Here is a 7822-nt window from a genome sequence, read left to right on the forward strand (position 1 = left end):
GATTAGCTTCACAAAACTTAGATTAAACACTGGCATCCATGGCGCACCTTATTAGACCTGCTAATTCAAAAGTGACTTGTAAACCTTCTGTGAGTGTGATATGCCAGCAACATAGACAGACACATTTGTGTCTTTCTACACTGTCCTGAATAGCAGTACATTCACAAGGTCCAGTGGTTTCAATGACAACCATTTATCACATAATCCAGGCTACCTTGGTAATCTGTCTGAGGCAGGTTCTTTTATTCTAATCTTAACCACTGATATGAACTCTTAGGGCACACATAGCTAGGCGTGTATATGCGGTTTATAAAATCATTCTAAGTTAAGATGCCAAGGTAGCAAGGAAGGAAAAATAAACCTTTCTTGCCTAAGTTGCTTTTTTACCAGGGGATTTTATCCCTGCAACAGAAAAGAAACTACTGTGACAGTACAATCAAATGAAGGGAAAATTCAATTGGGAAAACCATTCATCATTTTTACTTAAAACAAAAGAGCATCATTAGTGGGTTGTTTTTTTTTTTATCCACAAGAAAGGTTTATTTTTCCTATGGTCTCAGAAGGATGGAGTCTGTCATGGTGGGGAAGGCATACACGGCAATAGGCAGGGAAAGCATGGCAAAGCCTGCCTTCAGCCATCTCCAGACTCTACCTCTTACAGGTTCCACAACTTTCCCAGACAGTGGTGCGCAGTGGGGTTCAAGTGTTCAAATACAGAAGCCCACAGTGGACATTTCTCATTGAACTATTTCAGTTGTCCTGCTGCTAGAGGGCGCAAGCTGGTAAGTAGGTATGCAAAATGAAATGGAAAGTGTATTTATGAAGTGAGTCCTCAAAAATTTAGCATGCAATCAATTTCTTTTCTTTCTTTTTTTTTGGGGGGGCATGCAGTGAACTTTATTGATGGTATTCAAGAGAGTAGGGACCCTGAGCCCCTCCATATCTTCTGGGGGTCTGGGATGGTGCTGTGAGGGAGATGCTTAGTGTTGGGGCAGAGTTAGGACAGGGACTCCTTAGCAGCTGAGGACCTTTCTCTTGCTCTTGTGTTCTCACTGGGGTGGGTGGTCCAGGACATCTTACTCTTTGGAGGCCATGAAGTCTACCACCCTGTTGCTGTAGCCATATTCAATGTCATACCAGGAAATGAGCTTTAAAAGTTGTCATTGAGAGCAATACCAGTCCCAGAATCAAAGGTAGAAGAGTGTGCATCACTGTTAAAGTCACAGGAGACAACCTGGTCCTCATCATAGCCCAGGATGCCCTTTATTGGGCCCTTCATTGACTGTTTCACCACCTTCTTGATGTCATCATACTTGGCAGCTTTCTCCAGGCAGCATGTCAGATCCATAATGGACACATTGTGGGTAAGAACACAGAAGGACTTGCCAGTGAACCCATGGCTATAACACCTCAGCTTCCCACAGTCTTCTGGGTGTAAGTGATGGCATGGACTGTCATCATGAGTCTTTCCACAATGCCAAAGTTGTCATGGATGACCTTGGCCAGGGAGGCTAAGCAATTGGTGGTAGAGGAAGCATTGCTGAGGATCTTGAGTGAGTTGTCATACTTCTCATGGTTCACTCCCATCACAAACATGCGGGCATCAGCAGAAGGGACGGAAATGATGACCCTTTTGACCCCATCCTTCAAGTGGGCCCCAGCCTTCTCCATGGTGGTGAAGATGCCATAGACTCTACAGCATACTCAGCACCAGCATCACCCCATTTTATGTTGGTGGGATCTCACTCCTAGAAGATGGTGATGGCCTTCCTGCTGATGACAAGTTTCCCATTCTCAGCCTTGACTGTGCCGTTGAACTTGCCATGGGTAGAGTCATACTAGACCATGTAGACCATGTAGTTGAGGTCAATGAAGGGGCCATTGATGGCAAATACATCTACTTTGCCAGACATGAAAGAAGCCCTGGTAACCAGGTGGCCAATACGGCCAAATCTGTTTACTCCAATCCTCACCATCATGTCTCAGGGACAAGGCTGCCACTGTACGAGAAGATGCATCTGTCTCTGGAATCGGGGAGGAGCACAGAGCCTGTAATCTATTTCTTAAATATATGGATATGCATATATCTTATAGTTAAACTTTACTGTTGGCTAAATTATTCTTTATGAGATAATTCAATATATATTGAAATTGATATATATATATATAAATAACACAAATTAATATAAAAGTATGCTTAATATATACATGTACTTATGAAGATTCATTTACATATTTCATTATCTTTTGGTAACATTATAAATGAGTCTTTGCAGTCATAGTTGAGTGTGCAATATGAGTTCATATCAATTATTAAGATTAGAATAAAAGAACCTATTGCTTCGGGTGTGGCAGACAGGAGACTAGGTCTGGGTGTGAGTGTGGCATGACACAGAAAGCTTCTTAAGGAATTCACTGTATTGATTAGATTTCCTCCGGACTCATGGTGAACATTAGCTTATTCTTCATACCGTTTGTCTCAGAGGTGGGAGATCAAGAAGTTCAAACCAATCAATTGCCACCAATAAGTCTGGAGATAACCAGAGACTCTCTGAGGCCAGATTTGAAATGACAGCGGTAAACTCTCTACTTCTCTTCTCTGCCTGTAGGCTGGTCAACATCCCTTACACCAAGTCAACAGACTGAGACTTCATGGGAAGATTTACTGTGAGCAGTGTGACCTTGGGGAAATGCCTGGTTTGGGCTTCATTGCTGCTGTAGTTTAGATCTGAAATGTGCCAAAGGACCCATGTGTTAAGAGCATGGCCCCCAAACCACGATGCTACTGGAAGATGTTAGAACTTGAAGAGGTGGGGCCTACTTAGAGGAAATCACGTTACTAGGAGCATGCGCTTGAAGGAAATCTCGGACACAGCCCTTTCCTATCCCTTTCTTTGTCTCCTGGATGCTGAGCTGTGGCTTCCATCTATACCCCACTATGATGTGTTGCTTTATCTAGGCCCCAAAGCAACAGGCCAAATGATTATTGAAACTTCTAAAGCTGAGATCCAAGATAAATCTTCCTCTTTATTAATTGATTTCTCCCAGATATATGTTACAGTAACCTAAGGCTAAAACCTTTATTTAAGTATCAGGAGACAAAACTCAAAAGATCTCTTCTGGCTTTTAAGCTATATGGGTGGGATGACTTTGTCTGAAAGCCTGTAGTATAGATAGCTGTGAGATGGATCTTTGTTGTGTCCATGATAGTCATAGGGCCTGGTAACCAGAAAAACCTATATCTATTTACCACCCTTCCTTTTAGTTTTCTAGCAGAAAGGGCTTTTGAGAATGGTATCTAAATGGCTACCAAAGCCCTGCTGTATCAATAGCTGACCAGTGATTACCAGCTCTGACAAAGAATGCCCCTGGTAGAAGCCGAGAGTCCACCTGAGGCCAGAGGACTTGCACGAGGTGCCTATCTTCCCATCTTTGGATTTAAGATGGCCACCATAGGTGTGGAGCTGGCCTGGCCCCAACCTAGCTGCATATGAGGAATGTGCTAAACATGTTAGAGAGAAAAATTGATGAGGCCAGTCTTTTCAAAAGGTTTCGGCCTGCAATAGAGGGTGTGGTGGGGGTGAGAGTTTAAGCCAGGCTTCCAGCGGTAGATGTGGGGGATAGGAGACAGCTACAAGTGATTTATTAAGGAAAGGCCCTTAGGGTAACCCACACAGCAGTAGAGGGAGAACGTAGGCAAGGTGAAAAAGGCAAGCAAAGGTGTAGTTCTAGCTGCATGCATCAGGCTTGGTCTTGTAAGGAGCTGGAGGGCAGATTGACATTGCTGAACTGGTTTAAACAGAGGGGAGGGTGTTGTGCTCTTATATTCCTGCACATTCAGCCACTGGCTAGGGCTTGATCAGGGTCAGGGGCAGTGTGGTAGGACATCAACTAAGGGATCAGCTCCTATGTCTCTGTTTATGTTTGGATGAGGTGTCTCTAGCTTAATCATCTGAAGGAGGAGGGAGACTCATCTGTTAGGAACAATGCAGCCCAGAGAAGTGGGGGTGGGGTGGGGTGGAGCTCAGAGCTGTACAGGGAACTGAAATGAGTGGAGAGGATGCACAGTGTGATGGAGGGTATACATAATAAGGAAGGAGGAGTTTCAGAAGCCTCGCTTGGAGGGAATAGGTGGGAAAGAGGGACGTGTTATGGTTCTCACCTTTCACCAATGATTGGTTGCTCTGTGCTCTGATTCAAATGGTTGCTTCTCCTTGTTGGGGAGAGGAAAGTCTGTGGACAGGAAGGAAGGGAGGCAAGTAGAGAGCAGAATCGTGTGGTATTTGTCTCTCTGATAGTTCCCTGTACCTTCCTCAGAGAGTGGTTGTTGGACCTAAAAACGATGAATGTGAACTCATGAAATCCCAACTAATGTAAGCTGTTGTTGAGAAATGATTTGCCCAGGTTATCTAACTATGGCATGGTGAACGTTGGACATCATGACTGGAAGTTAAGGATGTTTTCATTGAATTATGTGATCTCCTTGTAGTTAGCACAGTCCTTTGTAAACCAGGATAAGGAAAATAAACTCTGCAATGGCTATTTCGTGATGTAATTCTATAGCTACCCCACCCCCTCCAAAGACTAAGTTTCTCAAAAGCTTTAGATTTCATTGCTAATGGTGTAATGGCTTTTCTAGAATATAAGCACATATTTTTTTTTATTAACCTTGGCGCTGTGGGTTTGAGAGTACCCCATGTAAGAAGTGACACCATTTCAGGGACAGATGATCAAGGCTGGAAATCTCTAGTTTATGGTTGGAGGCAAGGGTGGTGTTGTTAGCGACACTAGAATATTTGACATTGGGACTACATTTTTTGAGTCAAACATTATCTCATACGGTCTGGTGGAGACCACTATTGGAATATTTGAATATTGGAACTAACATAGGATATACATTATACATAATCCCCTTAAATCTATATTCACCAAACTTTTCATAACTATAAAACCCAGTGTAAGAAATGTATTTAGGAAACAGGATACTTCAGTAATTAAGAGCATAGAGTATAGCCTGGACTGCCTGAACATGAGTCCTCTCTCTGCTGTTTGCTGGCTGGACAGTCTTGGGTACACTGAGTAAGCTTTTCATGTGTCAGTTCTTCCAACTATAAAACTGGTGTAAAAGTATTTCTACCTCATGGAATGATCATGGAGACTGAATGCATTAATGTGTGTGAAAGTACTTGGCAGTCCCTGGCAAATATTAAGCATTATATATGTGTTAGCTAATAATGTCTCTATATTTGATCCTATATACATATACTTACACAATTGAAAGAGAAATTATCATGAGTAATACACACAGATATATTCTATTTTATTCTTCAATTCTCTAAAACATACTTAGCCAATTTTTAATGTTCTTAAAAATTTACTCATTTTTATTTTATGTGTGTAGGTGTTTTGCCTGCATATATGTCTCTGTACCATATGTGTGCCTGGTGCCTTTTGGAGACCGGAAGAAGGCATTGAATTCCCTCAAATTGTAGTTCCAGATGTTGTGAGCCACTCTGTGGTTGCTGAGAATTGAACCTGGGTCTTTGGAAGAGCCACAAGTACTCTTAACTATGGCATCATCTCTCGAGTTTTATTTTAATTGGATTTTGAACTACACTGTCAAAATAGAATTTCATTGAATGTAGTGGCTCTTGTTTGTAATCCCAGCATTTAGGATTAGAAAGTGTTGGAGGATGAGGCAGGAGGATTGATCTGAGTTTAAGGCCAACCTAAGGTATATAGAGAAATGCTGTTTCAAAAACAAACAAGCCCCAAACCAAATCCAACCTAAACATCAGCAATTGTCTGAACAGCAATGCTACGGCATAGGAGACTTCATTTAAATGTTTGTAATTTCATCTGTTCCCCTCACTCGGTAAATTAGACTTCTAGAATCAAAGGAAGAAATAGGCTAATGCTCAAGGGCTTGGCTTGGGCCATTACATCTTTGAAAGCTGCAGAAATGATGGTTCCTGGAAGGGTTGGGGAATTCTGAAGGTCTGGAGAGCAGAGGAAGAAAGCAGGACCTTCTAAGATCCCCGCTCTGCCTGGCGAACTCTTGCTCCCAGAATGAGTAATGAATGTACCACTCCATAGCCCCTTTGTCTCCTGCCTTTCCTGAGGAAATGTGCTGTTTAGGTTTCAGTGATTGGAAATGGCAGATAAACGAAGAACTTATTCTCCTTCTCCAGGCCCCAGGTAAATTGTCTGAGTGTGAATAAAGTGCTCACATGCTTGTTAGAATTACATGATTTGTTTCCAAATGGGGACGAGGTTATTCTTTCATTGTGGAATGTCTCTTGTCGCTCCCATAATGATTGTAAGTGTCTCTAGAGGTGAGATGAGCCTACAAACCTAATTCATAATCAGTGCAGATCCACAATAAAATTATATGTATCTTTAAAAATGGCTTCCCTTCATATAATTGCTCTGATGCAACTGCTATAAACTTTTAACTTGAGATATTAAATGGGTGAAAGGGAAGCCACGTCACACTCACTCAAATGTGTTAGACTGATTAGAGATGAATTTTGAATGAGGATGCTTGTCAGTCAAATCATAATTAACACCGTGCTTAGAGTGATCTGGTGTTGCTTTGATTTTATGTTTTGTGCACAGATTTTCCCAGAAGGTTATGACTGTACGTGGTAAGAATGGAAAATGGAGACATGAAGATGAGGTCATGTCCAAGTGGGTAATAGGCAGCCACCATTGGCAGTCCAGCAATATCTGCTTCCTATGCAAATGATGGCCCAAGGGCTGACAGGAGAGCCATTAAAGTCTTTGTAAAATCCTGACTCAATGCCATCTGCTCTCAAGTAGTGCTGTAGAAACGGGCAATGTTGTAACATCTGGGATAAAATTTTCTTCAGTGCATTCTGATTTGAGGTGCTCAAACAGGTTCGATCTGATTAAAAATTGGTTTACAGTTGCTTATTTCTTGAAATTCTCCTCCTTTTATACCCTATTAAATTTTCTTTTGCTAACCTTCTATTTATTTTTGCAGCGGAAAGGTTGTGTAGTTTGGAATGATGTTAGTCGGAACTGAGGTAGGGATTGCTATGCAGTTTTTTTTTTTGAACCTGGAAGGTCATTCATTCATTCATTCATTCATTCTTGACCATGTATTGAACAAATATTTATTGACCATCTGCTCATTCTTGGGGATTGTGATAGGGCCGAATAAACCTGGTGAACAAAGCTCAAGAGGACCTGGTCCCCATGTGGATAATCTAAATGGGAACAGTGGACAGTAATGAGCAAATATATGTATTTTTGGTTTTGATAAAACTGTGGAAGAAGCAAGTCCATTGGTTAGAGAGTTTTGGTGTTGTTGGGGGTCGTGAATAGGTAATGGAAATCCCATTTTAAACGAGCTGGTTAGGAAGGCAATAGGTAAGGTTACTAAATGTCACTTAGTTGAAAGCCAATTCCCAGAGAGTGGATTCATTTTGTAGCCCAATTCATTGAAAGACTCATTCCCAATTTGTGTCATCTGTATCATTTAGTTTTGGTTTTCATTTTGATTTCTTAATAGTATTTTGAGGGCTTTTTGGCAGCTTTTTTCTAGTCAGGTTTATTAGCCTGGGGGATAAGAAATAGGGGAAACTGGGAGGCAGAGAGAGAGAGAGAGAGTCCTGAGGACTGTGGCAAAAATATATTCACAAAGGTACATACTCAAACAGGGAGATTATATTTGAGATATAATTTTTATTGTTATTATCATTCATAAGGGAAATGCATCCATATTAACTCTTCACATTTAGGGATATATGCAAGAAGACACCATTTATAAAGAATATATTCATAAAATGGTATATTC

At 41.4% G+C, this 7822-nt stretch overlaps 1 pseudogene; it reads right to left on the reverse strand.

Moving 5' to 3' along the window:
* Nucleotides 1–1076: 1076 nt before the first annotated feature.
* Nucleotides 1077–1976, reverse strand: LOC128113586 (glyceraldehyde-3-phosphate dehydrogenase-like; annotated as a pseudogene).
* Between the last annotated feature and the right edge of the window lie 5846 nt (nt 1977–7822).

The sequence above is a fragment of the Peromyscus californicus genome, unplaced genomic scaffold (assembly GCF_007827085.1).
Source record: "Peromyscus californicus insignis strain IS unplaced genomic scaffold, ASM782708v3 Scaffold_18__1_contigs__length_77618521, whole genome shotgun sequence".
NCBI lineage: Eukaryota > Metazoa > Chordata > Mammalia > Rodentia > Cricetidae > Peromyscus > Peromyscus californicus.